This window comes from Microcaecilia unicolor, chromosome 1 (genome assembly GCF_901765095.1).
Source record: "Microcaecilia unicolor chromosome 1, aMicUni1.1, whole genome shotgun sequence".
Classification (NCBI taxonomy): domain Eukaryota; kingdom Metazoa; phylum Chordata; class Amphibia; order Gymnophiona; family Siphonopidae; genus Microcaecilia; species Microcaecilia unicolor.
This window is the reverse complement of record NC_044031.1, coordinates 100,343,455-100,352,603: the sequence shown is the minus strand read 5'-3', so window position 1 is coordinate 100,352,603 and position 9,149 is coordinate 100,343,455.

Sequence of the window (9,149 nt, the reverse complement as noted above, 5' to 3'; positions counted from 1 at the left end):
CTGGGGCCGATTCTGTTCAATATATTTGTGAGTGACATTGCCGAAGGGTTAGAAGGTAAAGTTTGCCCTTTTTGCAGACGATACTAAGATTTGTAACAGAGTGGACACCCGGGAGGAAGTGGAGAACATGAAAAAGAATCTGCGGAAGCTAGAAGAATGATCTAAGGTTTGGCAATTAAAATTCAATGCGAAGATGCACTTAGGGAGTAGAAATCCACGGGAGACGTATGTGTTAGGCAGTGAGAGTCTGATATGTACAGACGGGGAGAGGGATCTTGGGGTGATAGTATCTAAGGATCTGAAGGCGACGAAACAGTGTGACAAGGCAGTGGCCATAGCTAGAAGGTTGCTAGGCTGTATAGAGAGAGGTGTATCCAGCAGAAGAAAGGAAGTATTGATGCCCCTATATAAGTCGTTGGTGAGGCCCACCTGGAGTATTGTGTTCAGTTTTGGAGGCCATATCTTGCTAAGGATGTAAAAAGAATTGAAGCGGTGCAAAGAAAAGCTATGAGAATGGTATGGGATTTGCATTACAAGACGTATGAGGAGAGACTTGCTGACCTGAACATGTATGCCCTACAGGAAAGGAGAAACAGGGGTGATATGATACAGACGTTCAAATATTTGAAAGGTATCAATCTGTAAACAAACCTTTTCTGTAGATGGGAAGGTGGTAGAACTAGGGGACATGAAATTAGATTGAAGGGGGGCAGACTGAAGAAAAATGTCAGGAAGTATTTTTTCACGGAGAGAGTGGTGGATACTTGGAATGCCCTCCCGCGGGAGGTGGTGATGAAAACGGTAACAGAATTCAAAAATGCGTGGGATAAACATAAAGGAATCCTGTTCAGAAGGAATGGATCCTCAGAAGCTTAGCGGAGAATGGGTGGCAGAGCCAGTGGTGGGAGGCAGGACTAGTACTGGGCAGACTTCTACGGTCTGTGCCCTGAAAATGACAGATACAAATCAAAGTCAGGTATAGTAACATAGTAACATAGTAGATGACGGCAGAAAAAGACCTGTACGATCCATCCAGTCTGCCCAACAAGGCAACTCATGTGTGCTACTTTTTGTGTATACCCTACTTTGATTTGTACCTATGCTCTTCAGGGCACAGACCGTATAAGTCTGCCTAGCACTATCCCCGCCTCCCAACCACCAGCCCCGCCTCCCAACCACCGGCTCTGGCACAGACCGTATAAGTCTGCCCAGGACTATCCCCGCCTCCCACCACCGGCCCTGGCACTGACCGTATAAGTCTGCCCAGCACTATCCCTGTCTCCCACCACCGGCTCATAAAGTAGCACATATGAGTTTATCTTGTTGGGCAGACTGGATGGACCTACAGGTCTATCTCTGCCGTCATCTACTATCACGTTACTATGATGTAAAATATTGACCTTCACAGCTGCTCCTCTAAGGTTTTTTTTTCACCGTTCGTATCATTTTATCATAGTCTCCTTGTTGAAAGTTAAATGCTAACATATTGGACTTCTTGTGTGTACTTACTTCAAAGCTGATATCAAATCTGATCATATTATGATTACTGTTATCAAGCAACCCCAACACCATTACCTCCTGCACCAGATCATGCGCTCCACTAAGGACTAAGTCTAGAATTTTTCCCCCTCTTGTTGGCTCCTGTACCAGCTGCTCCATAAAGCAGTTCTTGATGTTGTCAAGGAATTTTATCTCCCTAGCATACCCTGGTGTTACATTTACCCAGTCAATACCAGGGTAATTGAAATCACTCATTATTATTGTATTGCCCAGTTTGTTAGCCTCCCTAATTTCTGATAGCATTTCTACATCTATCTGTACATCCTTGCTAGGTGGATGGTAGTACACTCCTATCACTATCCTTTTCCCCTTTACACATGGAATTTCAATCCATAGGGATTCCAAGATGTGTTTTGTTTCCTGCAGAATTTTCAATCTATTTGATTCCAGGCCCTCCTTAACATACAGTACTACCCCTCAACCAATCTGATCCACTCTATCACTACGATATAATTTGTACCCCGGTATGACAGTGTCCCACTGGTTATCCTCCTTCCACCAGGTCTCAGAGATATCTATTATATCTATTTTTTCATTTAGTGTAATATATTCTAACTCTCCCATCTTATTTCTTTTAGCATTCGCATATAGACATTTCAAACTATGTTTGTTGCTCCTATTTACATCTTGCTCAGCAGTTGACAGTGTTAATTTGCAATCTTTTGTCTGCTTTTTATTTAAAGACACCTGCTCTACTATGGTCTCTATTGCAACTTCACTATCAGGATACACTATCTTCCCTGTTTTGGTAATATCTTTGAAAGATACCTTGTTCCGAATCATGCATTTGTGAATGACTGCCAGCTTTCCCCAGGTTCTAGTTTAAAAGCTGCTCTATCTCCTTTTTAAATGCTGATGCCAGCAACCTGGTCCCACCCTGGTTGAGGTGGAGGTCATCATTCCAGAATAGGCTCCCCCTCCCCCAGAATGTTGCCCAGTTCTTTACAAATCTAAAGCCATCCTCCTTGCACCACCGCCTCATCCACATATTGAAACTCCAGAGCTCTGCCTGTCTCTTGGGCCCTGCGCGTGAAACAGGGAGCATTTCGGAAAATGCCACCTTAGATGCTCTGATTTTGAGCTTTCTACCTAAGAGCCTAAATTTGGCTTCCAGAACCTCTCTTCCACATTTTCCTATCTCATTGGTACCTGCAGTACCAAAACAGCTGGTTCCTCCCCAGCAGTATCTAAAATCCTATCTAGGTGATGCATGAGGTCTGCCATCTTTGCACCAGGCAGGCAAGTGACAAGGTGATCCTCATGTCCACCCAGCTATCTATATGCCTAATATTCGAATCACCAACTATTACAGCCATTCTAACACTTCCCTCCTGGGCAGAAGCTCCTGGAAACATATCCTTGGTGCAAGAGGATATTGCATCTCCTGGTGGGCTGGTCTTGGCTACAGGATTATTTCCAGCTGTACCAGGGTGATGCTCTCCTTTTAGAAGACCTCTTTCCTCCAAGGCAGCACGGGCTGCCAGACTGGAGGTAGGATTTCTCTACAACGTCCCTGTAGGCTTCCTCTATGTACCTCTCTGTCTCCCTCAGCTCCTCCAAGTCTGCTACTCTAGCCTCTAGAGAACAGACTCATTCTCTGAGAGCTAGGGGCTCTTTGCATCGAGCACACACATATAACCTGTCACCAACTGGGAAATAATCATACATGTGACACTCAGTGCAAAAAACCGGATAGCATCCCTCTTGCTGCTGGATTGCTGTGTGCATCTTAGTATTATAGCGTTGTTTAATTAAAACTTCTTAAGGTACTAGGGATAGCAGATGAATATAAAGAACCATAAGATTATATGGTGTAATTTGTAATTTATTTAGTGTTTAGGGGTGGGTGGGAATGAGGACTGAACTAGGCCCTACTGTGCTTTTTGTCATGTCCCCTACCTCAACGCAAGTGGCGTCCTTGGGCTGCGCAGGGTCACGTCAACATGCACACTTGACTGGCACAGCCCTGAGCCATGTGTGTGTAGTTCTTCTCTGGCTGCAGGCTCCTTGACTGCTTTGCTTCCATGCACCTGGCTCTGTTCTCTCTCTGCCTGGTTTCCAGGCTCCTTGATTGCTTTGCTTCCACCCACCTGGGTCTGCTCTTCCTCTGCCTGGCTTCCCTTGCTTCTCTCCTATTGGTCTTCTGGTTCCTCCGTCCCCTGCTCTTGTCCTATGGCTGTGCCCCTTCTCCCTGCTGATGGCAGATGCCAGCACTTTATCAGCTGAGCTCTCCCTAGACTCCTTGCTTTAGCTTCTACTTTGGTAGGTGTTACTTGCTCAGTAGTGTGCTTCTCCTCTACTTTGTTCTTCATTGCTGACTTTGCCTGTACCTGGATTACTCTCGTGTCTGTTGCCTGCCTACTGACTCTGCCTGTACCTGGATTACTCTTGTGTCTGCTGTCTGCCTACTGACTCTGCCTGTACCTGGATTACTCTTGTGTCTGCTGCCTGCCTACTGACCTTGCCTGTACCTGGATTACTCTTGTGCCTGCTGCCTGCCTACTGACTCTGCCTGTACCTGGATTACTCTTGTGTCTGCTGCCTGTCTCCTGACTTTGCCTGTACCTGGATTACTCTCGTGTCTGCTGCCTGCCTACTGACTCTGCCTGTACCTGGATCACTCTCTTGCCTGCTGCCTGTCTGGCCATCACATTCATCACCCCACTTCCTGCTCCATTTCGTAAGCCCTGCAGGCCGCCCGCACCTAGGGGCTCAACCTCTGGGGAACAGCAGTCAGCGCAGGTGAAACCCGGGGTTGTCCTGCCGCCAAGCAGAACCTGGTCCGAGTCCCGGGCTCTGCAGCGCTCTACTTGGTACAAGAACTCACAGATCTGACAGCTCTAGAGTCTATCTGTTAATGCTGTATCAGAAAATTCAAGTTTTAAAACAATGGGGAAAAGGCTATTGAGACTAGCTAATAAAGTTTGCTTTTTATTTTTAAATTCTAACTGTGTTTATTGATTTCCTACAATTCCTATTTTAAACCCAATCTTTAAGTTAGCAAGTACAGATAAAAACAATGTCACTTAACAGAGAAATGTCCTCTTCTCTCAGAACTTCTCAGAAAGGAAGTTTAAGTGGGACTTTTCCTCTCTCTATATAGTTTGGATTCTAAAGATTCTGATTCAAACAAACCCTTTGAAGCTAGCCCAGTAATCAGAATGCCCTTAGATACCTTTGCAAATATTCTACTTCCTCTCACCTTAATTAACACTTAATTCAAATCTGTAGCAGTGCTACCTCTCCAGCAAGCAAAGAACAGAAAATAACTTTCTTTTAGGACAGTTTGAGTCTTGCTACTATCCTTTTTAATACTCTTGGCTGTTAAGTTTCTACCTGTAGAGAAAGTTTCAGTTTAAAACTATGGGGAAAAGGTTTGTGTACCACGGAAACTAGTTAATAATGCTTGCTTCTCTATCTTTAAGACTGAACTAGGCCCTACTGTGCTTTCTAGAATCTATCTGTTAATGCTGTGTCAGAAAGTTCAAGTTTTAAAACTATGGGGAAAAGGGTATGGAGACTCTGGAATTCATTGCCAGAGAATGTGGTACGGGTGGTTAGCTTAGCGGAGTTTTAAAAAGTTTCGGAAGCCATCCAAACTTTTTAAAACTCTGCTAAGCTAACCACCCTTACCACATTCTCTGGCAATGAATTCCAGAGTTTAATTAGAAGCTTAGCGGAGATTGGGTGGTAGAGCCGGTGGGGGGAGGCGGGGCTGGTGGTTGTGAGGCGGGGCTAGTGCTGGGCAAGACTTCTACGGTCTGTGCCCTGAAAATGGCAGATACAAATCAAGGTAAGGTATACTCAAAAAGTAGCACATATGAGTTTATCTTGTTGGGCAGACTGGATGGACCATGCAGGTCTTTTTCTGCTGTCATCTACTATGTTACTATATGTTACTATAACTAGCTAATAAAGTTTGATTCTTTTAAAAATAAATTTAATTCTAACTATGTTTATCAATATCCTACAATTTTTCTTTTAAACACAATCTTTAAGTTTCCAAGCACAGAGCTATACTGCCAAATTACACAAAATGCCACAAGGTGACTTACAATAAAATAAAAATTGAAAGATGGAAAAAAAGAGTTACAAATGTGAAGAAATAGAGTGAGGAAGAGGAGGAAACAAATTGTTGAAAAGTATTAAAAAGGGTAGAATGGGACTGGGAAAGGGAGGGACCAAAATGATGGGAAAGGGAAGGTGAGAAAAAGGTGGAAGAGGCTACCACACTGAGATGACACAGGGGATTAACCAGAAGCTGATTGGAACATATTCTAGTGGCCCTCTCCCTCCTTCCCTCTCCCCAAACCAATCCCCTCCCTGATCCAATATCCTTCTGCCCTGTCTTCCAAAAATAATCCCTAATAGTCTAGCAGCAATGAGGTATGGATTACTGACATGTTTTTAACTTGGTAGTAATTAGCATGTGTGGTCCTAACTTTGTATGTTCAAAACTGTGATTTTTTTCCATCAGAGAAAAATATGGAAAAACACCAAATCTCTGAAAATGCGATAGTTTCTACTGCCAGCTTAGGAATCTTGAGTGCCTGAGCCCAGTGAGACTTAAGAGTGCAAGCATACCTACTATGGTAGAACACATTTACCAATGCTCATCAACACATACACCAAATTTAAATGTTTCACAAATCATAATGCTAACAATAAAAAAGTAAAATAAAAAAAACAAAAGACCCTGTTTTGCGCATGAAGAAACTGAAGCACTAAGAGTATCAAAGCATAAACAAAAACAACAAAAAACCACGTTATGTGTTCAAGCAATCATATCCAACAGTTCATTATGGGAGTGAAGATGAGGCAACGTATTATTTGGTTTCCTCCTCATCCGCGTATGCTGGATAAATTCAGAACAGTAGCAGGAGTTTGTATTTAATTACAGCCAAAGTGCTTTTTACTGGTACAGCACTATTTCTTGGAAACGATCCACAGAACAAAAAAATTGGTAGGAAATTCATTTTATTCTTTTCATTCTTCTTCACATTTTGCTCCCTGCCGGCGTCCCACTATTTCAAACTGGTTTTCTCCTAATTAGCTCGGTTTGCCTTCTCTTTCCAGCCCACACAGCCGCTGAACGTTCCACCCTGAAGTCTTCTGTGCTCTCTTTTACACAACAAGCTCTTGGGTAGAGCTCCAAGGAAAAAATAGCCTGAACAGCTTAAAAAATTGGACAGCTCAGTTTTGACATTAATTATTAAGCGCTGCGTGTGCATGTGTGTTTACTTGCTTGCCTGCTTTTCTATAGCATTTCTTGCAGGAGAGAGAAATTCATGGCCAATGTTCAGTTTTAAAATTGGGTAGAAGCTTATAATCAGTCAGCAGGAAGTCCAGTACCACCCCACTCTTCATTATGAAACTTGCCTATCCACATGGTGACCTGAGGTACTTGCAGGTGACTGTTCAAAATGCTAAACTCCAGGGCATAAAAGAAGACAGGAAGGGTTTAGAGTGACACATGCAGTTTAACTCTTGCTCTTCACAGTCTGTTGCAGCATTGCTTTACAGATAAAGGTTTTCAATATTTTATTCATTTATTTTTAGATATCAGAAAGCTACAAATAGGAATCACACAAAACCTTCTATGTAATAGCGAGCACAGATCAATCAGATAGAAAATATAATTCCCCCATGTGGACAGTGCTGATGAAAATGAGCTCTGACCACTCTGACTCTATGACACTTATTTTCAAAGAATATGGGCATTCATGTGCTTGAAACATCCAAGTACCAATTTTGCAAAGGCAGAAAAGGATGGCCAACATTGTCGTACATCCAAATAGAAAGGGGACCTGCTGTGGCGTGATAGGGTGGGATTAGAGAGGGCCTGAAATCTGGACATCCATGAGCTATTACCAAAGGGGAAGAAATGTCAATGTCTAAAAAGAAAGATGTGTTTCAGGCACATCCAGGGTAATAAAAAAGGCGCCCTGACTTGAGCAGCAGTCCACTGGAGAGATTAAGGCATGACCCCTTCCTTACTCCCCCAGTGGCTGCTGTTCCCCTCCCTTGAATCTGAAACCAAAAGGCATAGCCACCGAGAGGGGGGGGGGCAGGGGGGACAAAATTCCCCAGGCCTCCAAGGGGGGTCCGGCGCCGCAGTCCCACCCGCCCTCCGTCGTTGACCATCTGCCACCGGGCCGAGCCCCCTGCATTGAAATCACAGCGCCTCTCACCTCCTTGTGAAAGCGCTGCAGGCAGCAGGGCAGCAGATCACATCCCTTTGGGCCTCCTTCCCTCCCTGTGTCCCGCCCTCATCTGACATAACTTCTGCGAGGGTGGGGACACAAGGAGGGAAGGAGGGCCGAAGGGAGGCGATCTGCTGCCTGCAGCGCTTTCACACGGAGGTGAGAGGCGCTGTGATTTCAATGCAGGGGGCCCGGCCCAGTGGCGGAGGGGGGTGGGGGAGTGGCGGCGACTTCGGGGAGGATGGAGGGGGAGTGGCGGCGACCTCGGGGGCAGCAGGGGCGGGGCCCCGCGGGCGGCCTTGCCCCGGGCCCGGCCCAGTCTCTCGGCGGCCCTGCCAAAAGGGGATACCAGGCTGTATGACATTCTTTGCAGAAAGCAAGTCTGAGAAATAACCTACTGCTTAGTGTAGTGGACCATAAACCAAGGGACCCAGGTTCACTGGCGACCCTACCATTAGACCACCTGAGGTAGGAGCTTCAGGTGGCATGCTCCAGGAGCAGCACTCTCCCCTCCTACTTCAACCCTTTACCTTATTAGTTTCTTTTCAAAAGGCAGCAGTGACAACGATTTCCATAGGCTGCCCTACCGCCGGAACCAGCTTCTTCTCCCACTGCGGCCCACCTCTTGATGTAACTTCCTGTTTCCTCAGAGGCAGGACGCAGTAGCAAAGAGGCTGGTGCAGCCTATGGGAATCGCTGCTGCCTTTTGGAAAAAAAAATAAGGTAAACAAAGGGAAAAGGGGGGATGCTAGACTGGGTGCGGGGGCAGGGGCAGCAGCTCATCCCTGACTCGGGCGGTAGATTGCTTTATGCCACACCTGTCCAGGTTCCAATTCCATTTTAACTCTTTTCATATTTTTTATTGTGAGCCCTCCAGGAACAGAAAAATAGTTAGTGCACCTAAATATATAAACCACCTGTAAGTCTGAAGGGTATTGAAGTGGTGTATATTCAGGTATAGTAGGTATTTTTCTGTTCCTGGAGGGCTCATAATTACAAAATAAAAGAGTTAAAGTGGGATTTGAACCTGGGTTCCTTGATTTACAGTCCACTGCATTAATCACTAGCCTGACCTTCTGCTCTGCATGATGGTCTGTGTGGCCATTATCTAAGAATACTGACAATACAGAAGTTCATTTCCCTTGTCCTTCTGCCCCTCCCCCTGTTCATAATTTGGATGATACAGTTTGTAAAACAACTGTTCATGCTGGATGTCTCCAGCACACGGATGCCCATCTCATGTATTTTCAAACAGAAAATCCTGACACACTTCGAAAATACAAAATTTGGGATGTTCTTACTTAGATGTCCCTATTCTTACTTGGATGTCCTTTTGAAAATGCCCCTCCATTTGTGTTGGGGTAATTCTAGTCTGTTCTATTCTAG